This window comes from Scylla paramamosain, chromosome 16 (genome assembly GCF_035594125.1).
Source record: "Scylla paramamosain isolate STU-SP2022 chromosome 16, ASM3559412v1, whole genome shotgun sequence".
In the NCBI taxonomy this organism is placed as follows: domain Eukaryota; kingdom Metazoa; phylum Arthropoda; class Malacostraca; order Decapoda; family Portunidae; genus Scylla; species Scylla paramamosain.
In genome coordinates, this window is record NC_087166.1 from 3175001 (window position 1) to 3194051 (window position 19051).

General features: G+C 43.3%; 1 long non-coding RNA gene across 1 annotated transcript in view; it reads right to left on the reverse strand.

Annotated features, from left to right (window-relative positions):
* LOC135107894 (uncharacterized) overlaps positions 1-19051 on the reverse strand; it is a 223468-nt gene that overhangs the window by 191191 nt on the left and 13226 nt on the right. Inside the window, exon 2 of the long non-coding RNA XR_010272041.1 lies at positions 2994-3014. This is a non-coding gene — a long non-coding RNA (uncharacterized LOC135107894). The remainder of the gene's footprint in view (positions 1-2993; positions 3015-19051) is intronic.

Genomic DNA, 19051 nt, shown 5'->3' on the forward strand with positions numbered 1-19051 from the left:
TCACCTCAGCAGGTACACAGGTAAGCTCTCGAGACCTTGGAGGGCGTCAGCGTCACCCTCGGCCCTCACAACACCTCCTCTTCACTGAGTCTCTCCACAAACTGCTCCTCGCCGTATTTAGAGACATGAATTTTCTTCCCATCCCACGCTTCAGGGGGGGAAAAAGTGAGTGGAATATTGGCTAGAAAATTTAGCATAAGAATTTCAGGGGGAAAAAATATGAGAGTTCGTTAAAATTCGGTCATTATGGGTCAGGTTATGACGCCCCGGGTAAGCTATTTTATAATCTATGTATTTATGCCTATATAAAATAGCTCAGTTTAGGTGACAGATTCGGCCTATCCATTTAGCCTGGATAATGGACGCCTGCTTGACCCGAGACAAAACACTGCACCAGGCAGCGACCGAGTCATAAATATTTGTGGGTGAGATATATGGCTTTTCACGACATGATACGGTGCTGAACGCTTTATATAACGAGATGGGAGCTTTTATGGCTTTCCGGGTGCCAACATTTCATCCATATAATGATGAAAAAAGATTAGATCCTCATTCATTTATCTACTTTTATTTATTTGTTTATCTAGTTGCCGGAAGTAGCCTCCTATCTTGCGTATCTACTTGGTGGTCCTTGATTGTTTTTTTTTGTCGTGAGAAATGGTAGCTTTTATTTTTAATGGCCTCGCTCTGGTGCGAGAGCTATAAAGAACACGCCCTCGCTCAAAGATTACCTCCATTTGTGCACTTTATGCTACAATCTTCTCTTTGTAAGAACGCCATAAGTTTTGATAAAGGAGTAGGCAAAGTTGGAACATCGGTTACATTTTAAGAGTATCCCCGCCAGGTGGCCTCAAACAGAATCCCCGCCTACATCACGCCGGCTCATTACACTTTCACTTCTTTACGGCGCTCGTAATGACCAAGTGCCGCCTTGCACACCTACCAATACGTCATTAACAAATTAACCAAACGTTCGTGCAGCGTCAGTTAAGCGGCCGACTGTTCCCTGAAGAGTCAAGGCTGCCTTACATTAGCGTTAAGAAATTTCGTGGGACGTCTCCCCATAGGTGCATTTTAATTTTCGTGCCGGTGTCTGGAGTGAGTGACGAGGGGACATTTCTAAACTTTATCATTCTATTACAAGAAAAGCAAATATTGCGCATGTAGTGGGCTGCAGGTGGTGTGATGGAGGGGGTCGTTTGGGCACGCGAGGAGCCCGTTATTGGGATGGACTGCCTTGATGGAAGGGGCCCCACGCCGCTAACATATTTCCATACATGTGGAAAATTAAGACCAAAGCCTTTCCAAGTTTAATTAGAGGCTTCCATTAGTCTGAAAACTTTTCGGGAGCACTTGTGATTTAATAACTAAAATTATTCCCTTCCAGAGTAAGGGATTCTGAAGACGTTTTCCAGGATTTAGTTTCAAGTTTCAAAGCAGCAAAGTTAATATTAACACTAAAGGTAAATAAGTGCTTCATACCTTAATGCCCAACCTCTACGCTTCCATAATATTGCACTTTACATCGCAGGAAGTACGTGCATAAAAAACACCGTAACCATTTAGGCATATGCAAACGTTCCCCGAGGCCTTAAACTCCTATGTATGAAACTATAGCAAAGCAACACGAAGAAACAGCAACTCTGGATCTCTTACCTTGAACCATGGCCTTGGAGGAGGAGGAGGAGGAAGCAAGAGGGGAGGGGAAAGGGACGGAAAGGAAAGGGAGAGCTGGTGCGGAGGATCAACGACTCTGGCTGGCTAAGAGAAAACCCGGGTCTTGTCCCTTATATGTAGAGCACCATTACACGAGGGGAGAGGAAAAAAGGGGGAGCATGAGAGGACGTCCTATTAACATTCCAGCATTACATTCCTGACGTAGGGATCTCCAGGGCGCCATCTCCAAGTTTGGAACACGAGACACGGTCGGGCGAAGCGGCAGCCCTTGTGACACCATCGTAACTCTGCCTCACTCATTGTTTATAAGACCCCAGCCAGCACCCCGGTTTTCCTTCAGGAGGGATCAAGAGGTGGGGAGGTCGTGGGAGGACTTTGCATAGGGAAGAGAAATGCGTGAGACGAAGTGCCATAAATAGATAGAGTAAACGACGCCATAGGAATAAAATCGCACGAAGGATGGGAGGGCGAGAGGAGACCTATATGAACAATATGAGTGAAGGCTAAAATTCGGCGCGATAAACAACTGGAAGTATTTCAAAGTACACAGAAAAAATGAGTTCAAATTTAACTGTAATTCAGAATAAAGTATCAACAAGTAAATCGTCACTCGTAAAGCATACGAGTACAACATAAAAAAAAAAAAATTTGTAGCAGCCAACAACGAAAAACGAAAACAATACAAGCACCCGAAAGAAAATAAGAAAATACTGTTTCCAGTAGAAAGAAAAAATATGTATTAAAAAATCGCTGATTAGAAAGAAGGGGGCGGGTGGTAGCGCGGGGCTGTATATGTAAAGCTCAAATTTGCATATGACCCCCTCACCCTCCCAACAATCCGCGAGGGGGAAAACCTTATCGGTGATTGATCAGTTTATCTTATACAGAGATAATGACGAGGGCGACGCGAGTTCATTTAGACAATATCGACGTGTGAATGAGAAGTCTAGAAATTGAACGAGGGAAGCCATTTTTGCGATAAGGAAAAACAGAAATTCAATTATGGCTTCCCTTTTCCATGCCCTTTAAATATGGCCGGCCAGGGGGTAGGCGCTGCAAATATAAAATGTTCATTCGGGATAAACTCCATTTTCGAGCACAAACCACCACTAGCTTTAATTTCATTAGTCGAATTTTTATCCTCGCTGCATGCGGCCGGGATAGTATATATGCAAACAATTAAGTTAATAGAATACAGAATAAAATGATATTAAAATGGCGACCACAAAAGGGGGAAATTAAAAGAAAAAAACAATATCCCACCACAGAGCTCCCAAAAATAATAATAAAAACAATAACAACAGCATTTGCCTTACCTGTAAAGAGGCGTCAGAGACCTGGAAAGAATAAAGAGTAATTAGTAATCACACACAGGTACGCTGGACAAAATGGCACAAAAACCTTTTATATAAATACACATACCAACTACATGCCAACTACACTTCACAGCAACGATACTGAACGCCCTGAGCATTCCCTCTCTGCATCCCTTCCAAACCTCAGGGGCGTGAATGTGTCATAGTGGAAGGGGCCTCGTCAACACACAACCTTAAGGGCGACTAATGAAAGGTTGCCGATAGGTTACACCCAGGATTTCACTCATCATTAAGGCATCAAAGGCTGTCAAGAGAATACTACTCAATTCTACAACACTGAAGGACGTCCATGTAGAGCAGCTTAATGCATACACACCCGCCTTCGCGCTGTATTCGGGGCCGGACGCTACTCTGGGTGAAATTATTGGGCTGAATTTGCCGTCCAGTATTCAAATTGCAGGCGGGGTTGTGCAATAGAGCCTCGTTACCAAGGCAATCTGATTTGTTGATTCGACGTCCCTTTGCTTATATTTGTCCGGGAGATAATGCACGAGGGACAAGCTATAATTTTCTCGATAGCACTAATAGGGTGTTCCTGCCTTTACTTTTTTTTTCCTCTCTCTCTCTCTCTCTCTCTCTCTCTCTCTCTCTCTCTCTCTCTCTCTCTCTCTCTCTCTCTCTCTCTCTCTCTCTCTCTCTCTACAGGTGTAATGGTTCTAGAATTTACGTGTTTTCTGTTTCCGCCTTCTTTAGAGTAACATGTCACGTGCAACTTGCCTTAAATCGCTAATTGCAGGAAACAATAATAGCGCTGCGAGTAAAAAATATCAGAGCCATTGAGTGCTTGGAGATATGGGAGGAATATGCAAAGCAACACGTGCCATAATTCTTTGCTTCCTTATCTTTTTCCTGAATTGGAAAATATCTGCGAGAAATATTACCTCTCCATTTCCCTCCCGGTTCCTCCCCCTTTCATTCGCTGCGTCCATTCCAAAAAGTAAACGGAATCCTGCTAAAATCCTCACCCCCACTGCCACTATGACGCCCCCTATCACCCCCTTCTCTTGTCACCCCTCCCTTTGTCACCCCTTCCCTTTCTATCCCCCTCGTCACCCCTCCCCCGAATCACTCGCTCCCCTTCTCACCCCTCCCGTCTAATCTCTCCAACCCCCCAACCCTCCCCCATGCCAGGCCGTGTCACCCCCTCCCTGCCGGGCATATAGCAACTGTTCCCATGCCCGTGTGAATACGAGTAGTCAAGCGAACCCGAGCGGAATGAGAGAGTATGTGTCTTTTATTTTATTCTTTTTTACACTCACAGGGAAACTATGTCCCCGCTTTTCCCTTTGATTTTTAAGTTATTTTGCTGTAATTTTTGCTCCCGCTTCTTAGTTGTGACGTTATGCGTTTCCCCGTTGAAGTCTTGTAATGGAGTGTCGCTATATGTATGGGGGATGAAAATTATAATATCTATGGTACAAAGGAAAGAGGAAAAAATACATAGTGATCATTATTAAATTCAGAAAAAAAATAAATAAAAAAAAGATGCATATCAAATAGGAAAAAAATCACAGCAAAATTAAGGAAATGTTCTACTATCTTAAATAAAAGCAATGCTAACTTAGGTATAACTTTTCTTCGAACATTAAAACTCCCGAAAAAAAAAAATCGTCAAAAATACTCAACAAAGAAGCAGAAAGATTAAAGGAAGCAAAAAAGCAGGAAGGAAGATATATTGAGGTGCAATAATGTACGTCTTCATTTTCACCATTCTCACGCATTTCACCGTCATCTCATAATCTGGTCCTTTTCTTGGCGACTCAGAGTGGGAGGAAGACGCAGGAATGCCACCAAAGCCACCACATTTCTCAAGCATTTTCTATTGTCCTACACATCACCGCCACGACACGTCCACACGCACAAAGGAAGTCTCTCTCTCTCTCTCTCTCTCTCTCTCTCTCTCTCTCTCTCTCTCTCTCTCTCTCTCTCTCTCTCTCTCTCTCTCTCTCTCTCTCTCTTTCCAAGTCTGTCCGCCTCAGCCCGTCTACTTTTTGTATTCTTTATACATGTGTCCGTCGTCTTTTTCAATCCTTTATCTCCGCCTCCTTCGTCACCTCCACTTGGCTTTGTTTCCATTGTTCGGTTCCTTTGTCTGCCTCTCTCTCTCTCTCTCTCTCTCTCTCTCTCTCTCTCTCTCTCTCTCTCTCTCTCTCTCTCTCTCTCTCTCTCTCTCTCTCTCCTAATTTTAAAAGTAAATGGTTTGCATCATTAATTGATAAAATACGTAAAAAAATGCAAAAAAAAAAAAATGCTACTTGAATAAGAGTGATAAAAATTTTTTTTTTTCAAAACAAATTGACGAAAAATACACAAAAAATATGCAAAAAATATGTTACTTGAATGAAAGTGATAAAAATAATATCACTATTTCAAAATGTGCACGTTTTGCAAACAACACCGACGACAAAATAAACAAAAACAACAAATAGACAAAAACAAACAAGCAAAATAACCATGGGAGAAGAAAAGAAAAAAAAAACATTTCTTTTGATGCACGAGGTACGCGGCAAGGAGGTGAAAAAAAAAAAGGTAAGAAAGAGAAGTGCAAAGAAGTAAGAGGAAGAAAATTTGCCTATTTTCCTTATTATTATTCCAGAGCGAGGAGGAGGTGGTGTTGGTGGACAGAGGTCGACTCCCCTCGCCCCTGACCGCCCATTAGAGCCACGACGCATCTAATTTTAACCTCATTTCGAACAAAGAAGTCCCAGTGACGTAAAGATCGGGGTCATTTGCATTAGTGGTAATCAGGGCCAGCTCTAGACCCAAGGTAATTAAGGGCCCTCACGATCATTAGTCAAGGTGAGGGAAGGAAAGAAGGAAGGAAGGAAGGAAGGAAGCCTGTCGAGAGCTCTCAGAAAACGACAACCTCAGGGGAAGACTTGAAACACTAAGGGAACGAGTAGATCAAGGTGACTCTCGAGAAGGAAAGAGCTGTTGTTACTAAGATATTTATTGTTTCCTGTGTGCTGTGTGCTGTGAGCTGTGTGTGTGTGTGTGTGTGTGTGTGTGTGTGTAAAGGGAAAGACAGGAGGGAGAGGGAGTATAAAGCTCTTCCAAGGAACAAAGACACACACACACACACACACACACACACACACACACACACACACACACACACACACACACACACACACACACACACACACACATACATACATACATACACACATGGAGGTCCGGGCCAAATTTATCTCGCACCGTAAAATATCTATTCAGTGTGCAATCTGCCTGCTGAGAACGGCCATGTCCCACCGTTCCCCACGACATGTCAACAGCGGCCCGTCATCCCACACATGCCACCCCGCGCCTTAATCTTCCTCCTTCCAGGTCCTCCCGCGCATAAAACCCCATTGACGAGAAACATGGCCGCCTCATTCCAACTAAAACAAACTGTACAAAACATTATCTTAAATTCGAGGTAAAAATATCCCCCATCAAAGGCAATCTCTTGTTTACACTATTGAGTTAATGTCGCTGTGCCTCTGTTAGGCTTAATGATTATTTAACTTAAGACCGTCCTTCATTTTTCATTCTTGCTTCTTTTCTTTTCCTTCCAGCGTTAACTATACGGAATCTTGCTTTCATGACCGTGTTTCCACAGGCGAGACACAATAATGTATACCCTTGACTGTTCTGTATACATGCACATCTAAGCAGCATTACTGAGACTAGAAATTATGCGACATGCACACTGTGAGTTGTCTCATGCGTAGAAGTGGTCATGAGGTGAATGAGGAGGACTGGAGGCAGGGCAGAGAGGGAGGCAAGAGCAGTGGTGTGTGTTGCAACAAACTAAGATTCTCTCCTTTTTTTTCATTCGCAAATATTCCACTATTCCATAAAAGGCCTGTCCACACTGCTCAGCCACGACACCAAGACGCATTCACTCGTGGAACAGTAACTCAGGCCTGATTGAAAGAAGGTAATGAAAGCCTGAGGATATTTGTGATTCCGCTGTTGGCATTACTCGAACGCAGGTCCTGTATTTAGAAGGACGGTGAGTTATCTCTTAATTTACCAGTGTTACAATTAACGCACGCACCACCAATCAAGCGGGATGTGATATCTCAATACACAGGGCGGAGAAAAACGCACGCCCTTTAGAATGGCCAATCAGAGGGGCTGTTGGTGCGAGAACGGCCAATCACAAACGAGCGTTGTCAGCCTAATAAACACATGCTAGACTATTTGATGATCCTGTGAGTGCCCGTCTGGGTAATTAATGGAACAGTTCTCGTGGATCAAAACAGTGGACGACGGACATTACTACCGCACACCCTCGTCTGTCTCCCGCCCCAAATTCCTGTGACCAGCACCCCTACAACCCCTATATCTCCCGGGACCCAAAAATGCGAATAAAAAAAAAAAAGAGCGCGAGAGATAGCAACAGAGAAGTGTGGAGGGGCGAAATTATATCATCCATTTTTATATGTATTTTTATTTATTTATAAACATCAGTATCCGTAAATATTTTCATAAACAAGAGATCACAACTAGAAGCATTCGTTTTAGGGATTAAACGACTCATGGAATAATTTCAATAAATGCGTTTGAAATTAAAGACTTAACATGGTTATCAATTTATAATTCGTCATTCCATTCTCACGTGTACAGTATCTATCTATATAAATATATATATATAGAGAGAGAGAGAGAGAGAGAGAGAGAGAGAGAGAGAGAGAGAGAGAGAGAGAGAGAGAGAGAGAGAGAGAGAGAGAGAGAGAGAGAGAGAGAGAGAGAGAGAGAGAGAGTTAAAAAAAATGGTATAAGGACAACGGAAAGAACTGAAAGAAACAAAGATGCCCTAAGCACCGCAAAATACGGATCTATCACATCAGAATTCATAACAGCAAGTAAAAAAAACTTCTATAGGACCATTTTTCCCCAGCGCCATCACCGCGGCCTTACAAACATAACCATGCATTTTCAACTGTGTTCGTCGCCGCGTCACAAACAACGCAGTAACTCCAGGCACAAGAAAGCCAAGCACAGCCGTAAACTGGCCGTGACCTAGAGCCTCGGGTAGAGTGACGACCCTCTGCTGACCTACGACCCATACATATGTAATCTAGGAGACCCCGCCGCCTCTAATTCATCCCGTGTTTTTGTTTGTGAAGTGAAAAATGCGGCAAAATTACGCTGGCAATTTGCTATCGACATGCGGACAATTTTCTCAAGATTATGTTTGTGCATCGTGGATAGGGGCATTCCTCCCTCCCCCCTTTATTTCGTAATCACAGGGGCATTTAAAAGTTCTCAAATTTTCTTTGTTAAAATTTTAGTGTATGTCTGGAAATACTGTAATTTTTATGACATAAGACAAGTTACTAATCCACGAGTTGCTAAACTTTAAGAATTAAACTGTTTCCTTCGTGATCACAGAGGTAATAAAAAATTCGGTGTCGTGGCTAAATTCTGTATCTTCCGGGAGTGTCTACTTTGTTGTGATTTATTGGACAAACACAATCATCTGAAAATACAGAAAAACACAGTATTTATTTCGTGAAGACGCTCAAAAAATAAGAATTAAGAATGCTGCGGAAAGTCTGGAGGCATTTTTTTCTCCTGCATCATTACATATATTTCGTAACATCAAGCGAGACAAAAAAAAAGTTGGAAAAACATTCTCGGGGCCTGTTGTCCTACTTATTCTTGATGATAATGAGCACGGAACTTGCAACATACTAAACTGTGGTGATAATATTTTAATCACACAATACTTACTTTCCACTCCACTGTCACTGTTTCCTTCGGGACACATTTCCTAATTCCTACTTTTTTTGTGCTGCTGCACCAACGTGTGCCTCATTACCGTGTGTATTGAGGTGCAACACAGGAAAATTAATGTCTAATCGTTTCTAAATTAGGATGAATTATAAGCAATTAAGGGATTACGGTGTCCAGGTTCAGGGGGGAATTACCTTTTATGATTTGAGGTCCACAATATTCATTTTTGAGCATAACACCTGAGCTAACTGGGGCTATAAAGATTTTGCGGCCCATTATTGCATTGCGTTCTCAAAATGATGACGAGAGCCACTAATTATATCGCCCATCTCTAATCACATCACGTGTAATTAATAAGCGATTACGCCCACAAAGTGTACCGAGAGAGCTCCCGGTCGCGTGATCGCAGGAACCATCACGACCCACTACAAATTAAGATGCTTGAGAAATGAGCTGAAGTTGTCTAGTCACACACTCGGGGTCGCTTCCCTCGTCGTTCAGAGCAGAGACAAGGAGAGAAGATAACGAGCGTGTGGATGGTAAGCCAAAGAAAGGAAAGACAAAAGAGAAGGAGAAGGAGGAAGGAAGAAGAGGGAGGGGCCACCTCTTCCATGTCTCGCATCATTTTTACTCTCTCTAGCTCGATCCTAACTGCCCTTCTACATCCCCCAGCCCGTCTACCGCAATCCTGGGCGTCGGCGGCGGTGGGTTTTCGGCAATTTCTTGTCTCGGCGGAGTTGGGCGGAGGCGAGATCGTCCGTCCGAGCTAAAGGTCCTCTACGGTTGGCCAGAGCCTCGCAGGGGGCCACCTAGATCGATCTGTGACCCCCCCTGACAAGTGTTTTCCCAGTAAATTCTTTTTTTTTTTCTGCTGAGAGATATAGACAAGGGCCCCTGCGAGACTGGGAGTTTTTTTTATTGTTGTTGTTGTTGTTGTTGCTCTTGTTCTTACCGGAGGTGGACTGAATCTTGGGACCCATTAGAAGAAGAGGAGAAGGAAGAGAAGTAGGAATTGGACGTAGCGGAAGAAGGAAAATAAGAGGAGATGGAGACAGAAATTAAGAAAGAAAGGACCAGAGGAGGAGGAAGAGGAGGAGGAGGAGGAGGAGGAGGAGGAGGAGGAGGAGGAGGAGGAGGAGGAGGAGGAGGAGGAGGAGGAGGAGGAGGAGGAGGAGGAGGAGAAGGAGGAGAGAAACGAGGAGATAGAGCAGAGCGAGAAGGAAGAGACAGAGGAAAACGAGAAGAAGAAGAGAGAAGAAGAAGAAGAAAATCAGAGAAGAAATACAGAAAACCAGAGAAAATAGAAGAAAATCGTGAAGAAAAAACCTGAGAGTAAAGAAAAAAAGAAAATCAGAAAAGAAACAAGAAGAAAATCAAAGAAGAAAGAAGAAGAGAGAGAAAGTGAGAGAGAGAGAGAGAGAGAGAGAGAGAGAGAGGAAGAAGACGCCGAGGAGGAGAAGTAGGAAATAGAAGAACAAGAGAAATCGAGGTGGAGGAGAAAAGGGTCACGAGACGGGGAAGAGTAAGGGATACCCGGTAGAGAAGGGAAGGGGAAAAGTATTTGGTTACGGATGGCAGGGTAGTGTAAGGGAGAGGGCGGCACGCACACCATGATGCACACGAGGAGGTGACGGAGAGCACCATCCAGCGAGAGCGAGAGAGAGAGAGAGAGAGAGAGAGAGAGAGAGAGAGAGAGAGAGAGAGAGAGAGAGAGAGAGAGAGAGCAAGGAAAAAAATTGAAAGTGAAAAAAAGAAAGAGGAATACAGACACATATCAGAGAGAGAGAGAGAGAGAGAGAGAGAGAGAGAGAGAGAGAGAGAGAGAGAGAGAGAGAGAGAGAGAGAGAGAGAGAGAAGCAGACTGGCGGTCAGACAGACAGGAAGAAAAAAAAGGAAGCACAAACAAGTATATACAAGTAGATACAGACAAAACACGGGAGAAAGAGAGAGAGAGAGAGAGAGAGAGAGAGAGAGAGAGAGAGAGAGAGAGAGAGAGAGAGAGAGAGAGAGAGAGAGAGAGAGAGAGAGAGATTGTCCAGACCCACTCAAAAACTGAGAGATAAACTGCCGCTAGAGGAGGGGAAAGGAAATGAAAAACATGAATAAGAAAGAGTGAGTGAGAGATAGAGAAGAGGAGGAGAGGGAGGAGGAGAAGGAAGAGAAAGAGGAGGAGGAGGAAGAGGAGGTGGAAGAGAAGGAGGTGGTATAAAGGGACAAGAGGAGCACAAAGAACAGACACAACAGACACAATAAGACGAAAGAACAGGAACAGTATAATATCACGCAATTGAGAAGAAAAATGAAAGTATGCACAAACAAAAACAAAAACAAGCAGACACAGACATGCATGTGTGATCATTTATTATATTTATATATATATATATATATATATATATATATATATATATATATATATATATATATATATATATATATATATATATATATATATATATATATATATATATATATATATATATATATATATATATATATCCGCATACACATTTCCTGTTCCTATGTGGCGCAAAGGTACAATTGCAACGTTTGGGAATTAAAACGGGCAACTCTAAACGGCTCTGAGGATTAGTTGGGTTTAAGCTCCGCGGTTGGCCTGGCAGGTCTGAAGGCTGCTCCTGCTATACTGTTCTTGGGAGATGGACGATTTTCTGCCTCTGAAACTAACTATTTTCGTTCCAAAGTTGACCGACCGTATGTAAGACCTTCAATAATAAAATAAAAAGGTTAAGTATATTTTAAATCTTGAATCTTTCGTACATATTTGTGTTTCTGTTGTGTTTTCTGTCCCCTTCCTACCAGCTAGAAAAAAAATAACAACAGCATCGTAGGACCGTTGTAATCGCGTGCTAATTTGAGCGTAATTCAGTTGGTGCCTTGTAACTCCCTTCCAAGAGCACATTTCCTCATCCCCTACTGCTTCCTTCCCACTCCCTCCCCCTGTGTCGTTCCATATATCTCTCCCACCCTCCGTTCCTCCCTCCTCCCCTACCCAGCCACCTCACGCTCCCTGGTCTGTCCCCTTCCCTCCCATCTATCCCTTACCCATTTCATCTTGATCCCTTCCCTCCGAGCCTTTCCATCCCTACCCCTCCACTTCCTCTCCCCTCCTGACCCTTTTCTCCCCTTCATCCCCTCACGACAAATCCCTTGAAACTCAGGGAGCAGGTAGCCTCCACCCTCCTTCAGGAGTCCTATAACAAAGTTTAAAAGTATCAGTGCCAGTTCCCTCAAGGAGAAGGGCAAAAGTTTTTCCCATTCCCTCACAGGCGAAGGAGGTATGGTTATTTGCTATGTTAAATTGCTTTAGTTTCCCATTCTTCGCGATTTTTCCGTTTTCTTTTGTCGTGTATTTGTGGCGTGTTAATGGAGGAAAGTGAGGTCGTGAGGATTATTGTCTTAAGGAAACTCTTCCCTCCAGCGAAGACTTTTCCTCCATTTTTTTCTTTCGTCCTTGCTCCTCAGCAAGATGTAACACACTCGCTTCTTTTGCTTACTCACTTTTTTGTTTTCATTGTTGATATTTTTTGCTACAATGCGTGCACCTGTTGTTGTTATTATTATTATTATTATTATTATTATTATTATTATTATTATTATTATTATTATTATAGTTATCAGGAAAATTAAAAGCAAAGAATTTCCATAACATGGTTAATCATACTTGAAATGATGAGCTTCATTGTAAAATAAAAAAGAAAAAAATAGAACACATTGTAATTATGTAGATGATCAAAATAACTAACAGCTCCTCAATTTACCCTGCTACTTTTCGTATTCCGACCATTATATCGTAGTTCATTCACTTGTAATTCATATTAGATGCCCTTCAGGACACGAAATAGCTATTACCATTAACGCTTTGAGGAATTTCTTTACACCAAACACAAACACACACACACACACACACACACACACACACACACACACACACACACACTTATTGATTAACCCCCCTCTGGAATAACCTGAAATTATCCAGAAATTACCAACGAGGAATCTGGAACTATTGGAATCCAGGCTGGGAATTTTGCGCCACGTTGGAATTGGCGTTATTAGCACAGGCCTGGACCGCTATGAGGGCGCGTCTTCCCCCCTGCCCCCCTGGTAGTTTGGAGTGCTCGGGGATTAGAGCGTTTTGAGAGCATAGGGAATTTCCAGCCTTAAATGTTACCGGAGACTTAGGTCACTAAAGGTACCTAAGCCGAGGAATTTCGTGGCAACTACTGATGGAACCTTTGGAACAGAACTGTGTGTGTGTGTGTGTGTGTGTGTGTGTGTGTGTGTGTGTGTGTGTGTGTGTGTGTGTGTGTGTGTGTCACGGTTCTATATCCTTTAATTGTTATTAAGGATTAAATTTTGACGAACAAGAAGTGGCTAGCCGATTAAAGGACAGGTAAGAGAGAGAGAGAGAGAGAGAGAGAGAGAGAGAGAGAGAGAGAGAGAGAGAGAGAGAGAGAGAGAGAGAGAGAGAGAAAGGGTGGTGGCGAAGAGGGTTTCTCTGTCTATTTTTTTTTTTTTTTTACCTGTCCATGTTTACCTGTGTCTATATGCTTTTCACTCTATTTGTTTAACTTTCTTCCATTTATCTATCCTCTCTCTCTCTCTCTCTCTCTCTCTCTCTCTCTCTCTCTCTCTCTCTCTCTCTCTCTCTCTCTCTCTCTCTCTCTCTCTCTCCACACACACATACACACACACACACACACCTCAGGCTTTGGGTTAACAAGTTAAAGGTTTAAGGACGTGTGAGAGATACTTTAGGGAAGAATATAGGAAGGAAGATATGAAAAAAGGAGAGAAAATAGGGGGGAAAAAGAGGTAACGGATCAGAGAAGAGAAAATTGAGGAAAGGAGGGGAGGGGACAAGAAAGATGGGATGCGAGAGATTGTGGATTTTAGATGAAGGGATAAAGGGAAGGAGGGAGGGAAGAAAGGCGGGGCAGTATGAATGGGGGGAGGCTTAGTAGAAGGGAGGAGTAGTGACAGGGAGAAGTTACGGGCGCAGGCAGACTCATCTTCCTCCCTCATTTACCTGCGGGGGACTAATTAATGAATGCGCCACATAGGTAGAGGCAGAACACAAGACACCCTGAGGAGAAGGGAAGCAGCGAAGGTAATATCCAGCTACAACATCTCTGGTTCGATACACAGGAGGAGTTGCTCTCTAATGTCCACGTCTTGAATAGCTGGAAAATGCTGGGTGAAATTTAATGGATGTTCTGTCCGTAGTCGTTGGATTACTGATAACATACAGGTCTGGTGGAAATATAATGAACAGGTGCAGTTGTCTAAGTAGTGATGTTGGTAAGTCTAATAAGTATCATGTCTATAAATCGGATGAAAATCAGTATACAAATAAATGAGATGCTTCATAATTGCAGCTCTATAAGAAACAAGAACTAGAGATGTAATTGGTGGAGACAGTTACAAGGCACTTCCTTTAGTCCAAAACATTTTATAGAACAAGCCATCTCTACTCTGGGCAACTGCGTGCGACATATTTAGTTAAAGAAAAAAAAATGTGCAGAGTATTAAATATTGCAATGGTCTGAGCATATCTGACGATAATGTGAGAGTGACATATAACCCGCATGGAACAATAAAGGGGGAAGAAGACCAGTCCAGCCTTGAAGAGCTTGCCCATTCTGCCACTCATTATGTAACATCTAAATTCAGTCTTCTTCCTGCTTCCTGAACATCCGACGTGGTTCGAAAAGATTAAAATATTAATAAAAATCAATTGAATATACATCTAGCACCACACAATAACTCCCCCCCCCCCCCACACACACACACACATACACACACACACAAACGCGCCAAGGACCTACGTGCTGCGGGAACAACAGTGCAACAAAACAATGGATCACATAGTAAATATAACGATTACTTGATTCAGGTACGGCTGGGAGAAAGCTTTACAGATGGCGACTCGGAAATAACACAAGAGATGAGGAAAGTAAAATAGGGATGATTGCTGGTGGAAGAATGGGGGGACGTCTTTATGAGGAATGAATGAAAATGGCGCGATATGTACAACTGATGAGAGAGAGAGAGAGAGAGAGAGAGAGAGAGAGAGAGAGAGAGAGAGAGAGAGAGAGAGAGAGAGAGAGAGAGAGAGAGAGAGAGAGAGAGAGAGAGAGAGAGAACATTCTAGAACCCTCACTTCCTTCATGAACGGCCGAAAAGGTTCAGATATGAGGAATAAAATCAAATAAATGAACGCCACGCTCGACACGGTACACACACACACACACACACACACACACACACACACACACACACACACACACACACACACACACAGACACACACACACACACACACATACACACACACATACACACACACACCGAGGATTCATGTGTTGCCTCGATGAAAACTGTGAATCATTCAATGAATGTTACAATGATTACTTTACTCGACTACGGTTAGTGAAAAGAATTTTCGGAAAATCATTCATGGTCAGTTTATAAGATGGATGAATGAATCACAGCAAGCACTACCAACAGACATGCGGATATATTACAGCACAACGAGGATCTCAGTGCTGTTTTCACGATGGACGTCATTGTAACTTTTGTCTCACACGTTGCACCAAAAGAATTTTCATTACCAATTCAAACCAATAAAATACTTAATGTGGCGCCAAAATGAATAGGTGATGAATGCCTCCAAAGCACAAATCCCGAGGTGAGATCCATTACTCTTTTTCGCTGATTCTTGGAAAGGAACGAGAAAGAACGTCTGGGACTCATCACTATTAAGTGGGTAATTTAGGAGAGGTGAAAAAGCTTTCTTAACAGCTTCCACTCTCAGAGGTCGAGCTAAATGTCTTGAAAATTCATTGGGGATAGATAATTAGATTTTGGGCAGAAAAATTACAAGCTAACAGACTCCAGGTAAGCTGCTAACGGCGCTGCTGGGAAGCCTGACTAATGAGGAGGGATCCTACTGACAATTACACGCTAATTAGATTATTAAGGTATCTCCCATTAAACACCGATAAAGAATTATGATAATGCAAGGTAAATACTCCTCCACAAATATACGCAGGCTGTCAAGTCCGAACACACACACACACACACACACACACACACACACACACACACACAAATGCAGCAAGCACAGCCCAGACTCACATATTAATTTTCGTGGAAGTTGCGTTGCGCTACAGCTGGACGTTTTATGCCGGATAGTGTGATCACCAGATTTGGTATATAACAACTAATGACCAATTACCTCCCATAACCATCAATTTTGTGAGGAGAAGTAATGGAATTTCCCGATTAATGCCCCATACCGAGACCGGCCACTAGCGGCATCCAGGTTATATTTTCAGGCAGCCTCGACAATGCCACGGCCGCTGTAACGAGGTCGACACGAGGACACGCAAGCAAAAAAAAAGAATATCTACGTCGGAAAAAAAAAATAGGATGATTACGTATTATAGGGGGAAAAATGAGAGCGAGTCCCGTTCACCATAAATGCAATATACACAGCACCACGTATGTACAACATCAGAAAGAGAGAGAAAAGAGAATGGATAGCAAAATAGATGGAACAGATTTTAGAGGCTACCCTGCCCTCACACCTCCCCTCCCTTCCACTCATGCACTATACTTAACACCCAACGTGGAACAAACTTTTGCCCTTTGATGCCCACACGCATTAACAAAACATATTTTATTCACTACACGTAAGAGAGAAAGTCGCGAAAATAAAGTCCAGTAAAAAATAACGACACTGTGTCCTTCCCGCCACGGCACGTGTACAGGCAAGTGATCACGTGACCTTTCTCCCGTGTTTCTCGTCGTGAACCCAGACATGGATGGCTTGTGGGGGGGAAGAACAAGGAGGAGATGCCTACCCAACCACCAGCCTGCTGCTAGACTCATCATCATATTCCAGTCATCTGAGAGGCCGTCACTCACTCCGCCGCCCGCCACCTTGCCCCCAGCATCCACCCCTGCCCGGCTGTTTGCCCACACCCCCTCCCACTCTCCCCCACCCCTCTCACCCCCTCTCCGTACGCTTGTTTTCTTAAAGGATAATGATGGCCTAGTCATTTTCTGGCATTTACGAGCCCGGTAACGACCATCAGCCGAGCTATAAACCCCGGTCGGAGTAGGTGTAAACTCTTTATGGCTATTTAAATGTTTGCCCTGAAACAAAAGTGGTTTAAACAGCGGGGTGCAAATGATTCGTGTTAAGGCGGGGGCGGCGAATGGTTTTACAGAAGCGAAAAGAAGTTCGTCGAACAAATTTCGAAAATTTACGAGCGGAAAGAAAAAAATCGAGGCTACAGATTTATGGCGGTTAGGCTGATGAGGTGACGGAGTGCCTCGCTCTCCTGGGCAGGGAGCGGCGCCAATAGGTGTACCTGGCTTAAGCATACACGGTATGGGTCGTAAGAACAGCATTATAGTGATGAATAGCGACGTGCAGTATTAGGCTGAATAATGTGAAGCATAATCGCAGCCCAGCACGGGGCAGCTGTGGGAGAGAGAAGAGGCGACCCGCTTCAGACCCACACATGACAATGTTTCACGATTCATTACTCACAATGTCTCTTACTCACCACTAGAGACGTCACTTCTTTCAACAAACAGTTAGTGAGCTACAAGGGACAAGTGTCACACAGACACACTATACAAATGTAACTCAGAAAAGGGAAAAAAATTGAAATACCGTTGGAAAGAGGAGTGACGACGTCCTGCCGGCGCCCAATCACAAACACACTAATGACGTCATGCTGTCTTTGGCATGCCGAGCTCCTTCGGCCCTCATATTGTTTACAGCTACTGGGGCTTATAACACAATTGTTACTTTATATTCACGTCATACGATTATCCAAAACAGTATTTCAAAATGGAACTGTAAGAATATTGATAAGAGAAACGGACGAGTTGCAGCATGCTGATTGAGTTAGTACTGCGCAGTGTATCCATCATCACTACTGCTGAGTTATTTCACGTCGTCTTTTGAATAATTAGTACGCAGATTAAGCCAGTTCTATCAAGCTCCATTGTGTCACCTGCCGCAATGCTGTGGACAAGTGGGCTGGGTGCGGGGAGGGGAGACGAGAGGTGTGGGATGATTAATCGTCGTACAATGTGCACCTGTCCCCATGCGGAAACCAAGATATGGGAAGTGTTGCCATATCTCTGTCTCTCTCTCTCTGTCTCTCTCTCTCTGTCTCTCTCTCTCTCTCTCTCTGGGTGGGAGGGCGGGTGGACGTGCAATTAAATAAATCTTGCGGTTAATATTTCACAATGCTATATGATGTGTTCATAAACTAATGATGGTTTATTATAAGGGTGTGATTGATGAGATATTCAATAGTTAATTATACATTCTGCTCCATTATCCCTGCACTCGCATACCCACACTCCCACACAACCTGTCACCACACCTCGCCCCGGCCACCGATCAACACCGCCGCGTTACCTACACCATCTAAACACCGTAATACGTCCAGGTTCCCACACACGGCCATCGTACCTTGGATCAAACAAAGATCGGCCATCGCACCAACAATTGGGGTGAGTTGTGTTAAGTTAGGTTAGTACAGATTACCTGAGACAGAGCTAGACTGAAAGACAGATCAAAAGGTACAAGTAGACGGGTAACTTTACTGATCTTCATGTGATATTATATCTTCGCCATCACCCCCCCACCCCCACACACACACACACACACACACGCGCGCGCCCGCAAGGAAGTCTCAAACAGTCGATATACGTGTTTTACAAACATCATCAGCATTACGTCTCTCCTAACACATTCACTGCCTTCACAGCCCAAACACTGTAGCTCACTCAATACTCATGTATCACGCAATACTCATGTATCACTATCTTGCTACACTATTCACTCTCTAACTGTCCATAATCCATACAACGCCTTGCTTATCCACCAGTAACTCATGCAACTTCTTTTCTCAACATCAAAAAGAAATGCACCTTCACTATATAGATATTTTACTGTCTATATTTCTTCATTCATCATCGAATTCTCGGTCAAAACTGAGTACCATTCACACCATGATTACAGTCGCCTTCACCATCAATCCCTGTTATGCTTCGGCACGCCTTCGGAAAAAAATAAATATCTTTTGAAGTAAAGACTATACCCAGAAATAATAAGACAGGCCATGATATTTTTAAGGGATAAAATTAAATTCACTTCAACACGATAGCTCTTCATTCTCACTAAAATGCACAACACCCGAGGAATCTGGCAGAAAAGAA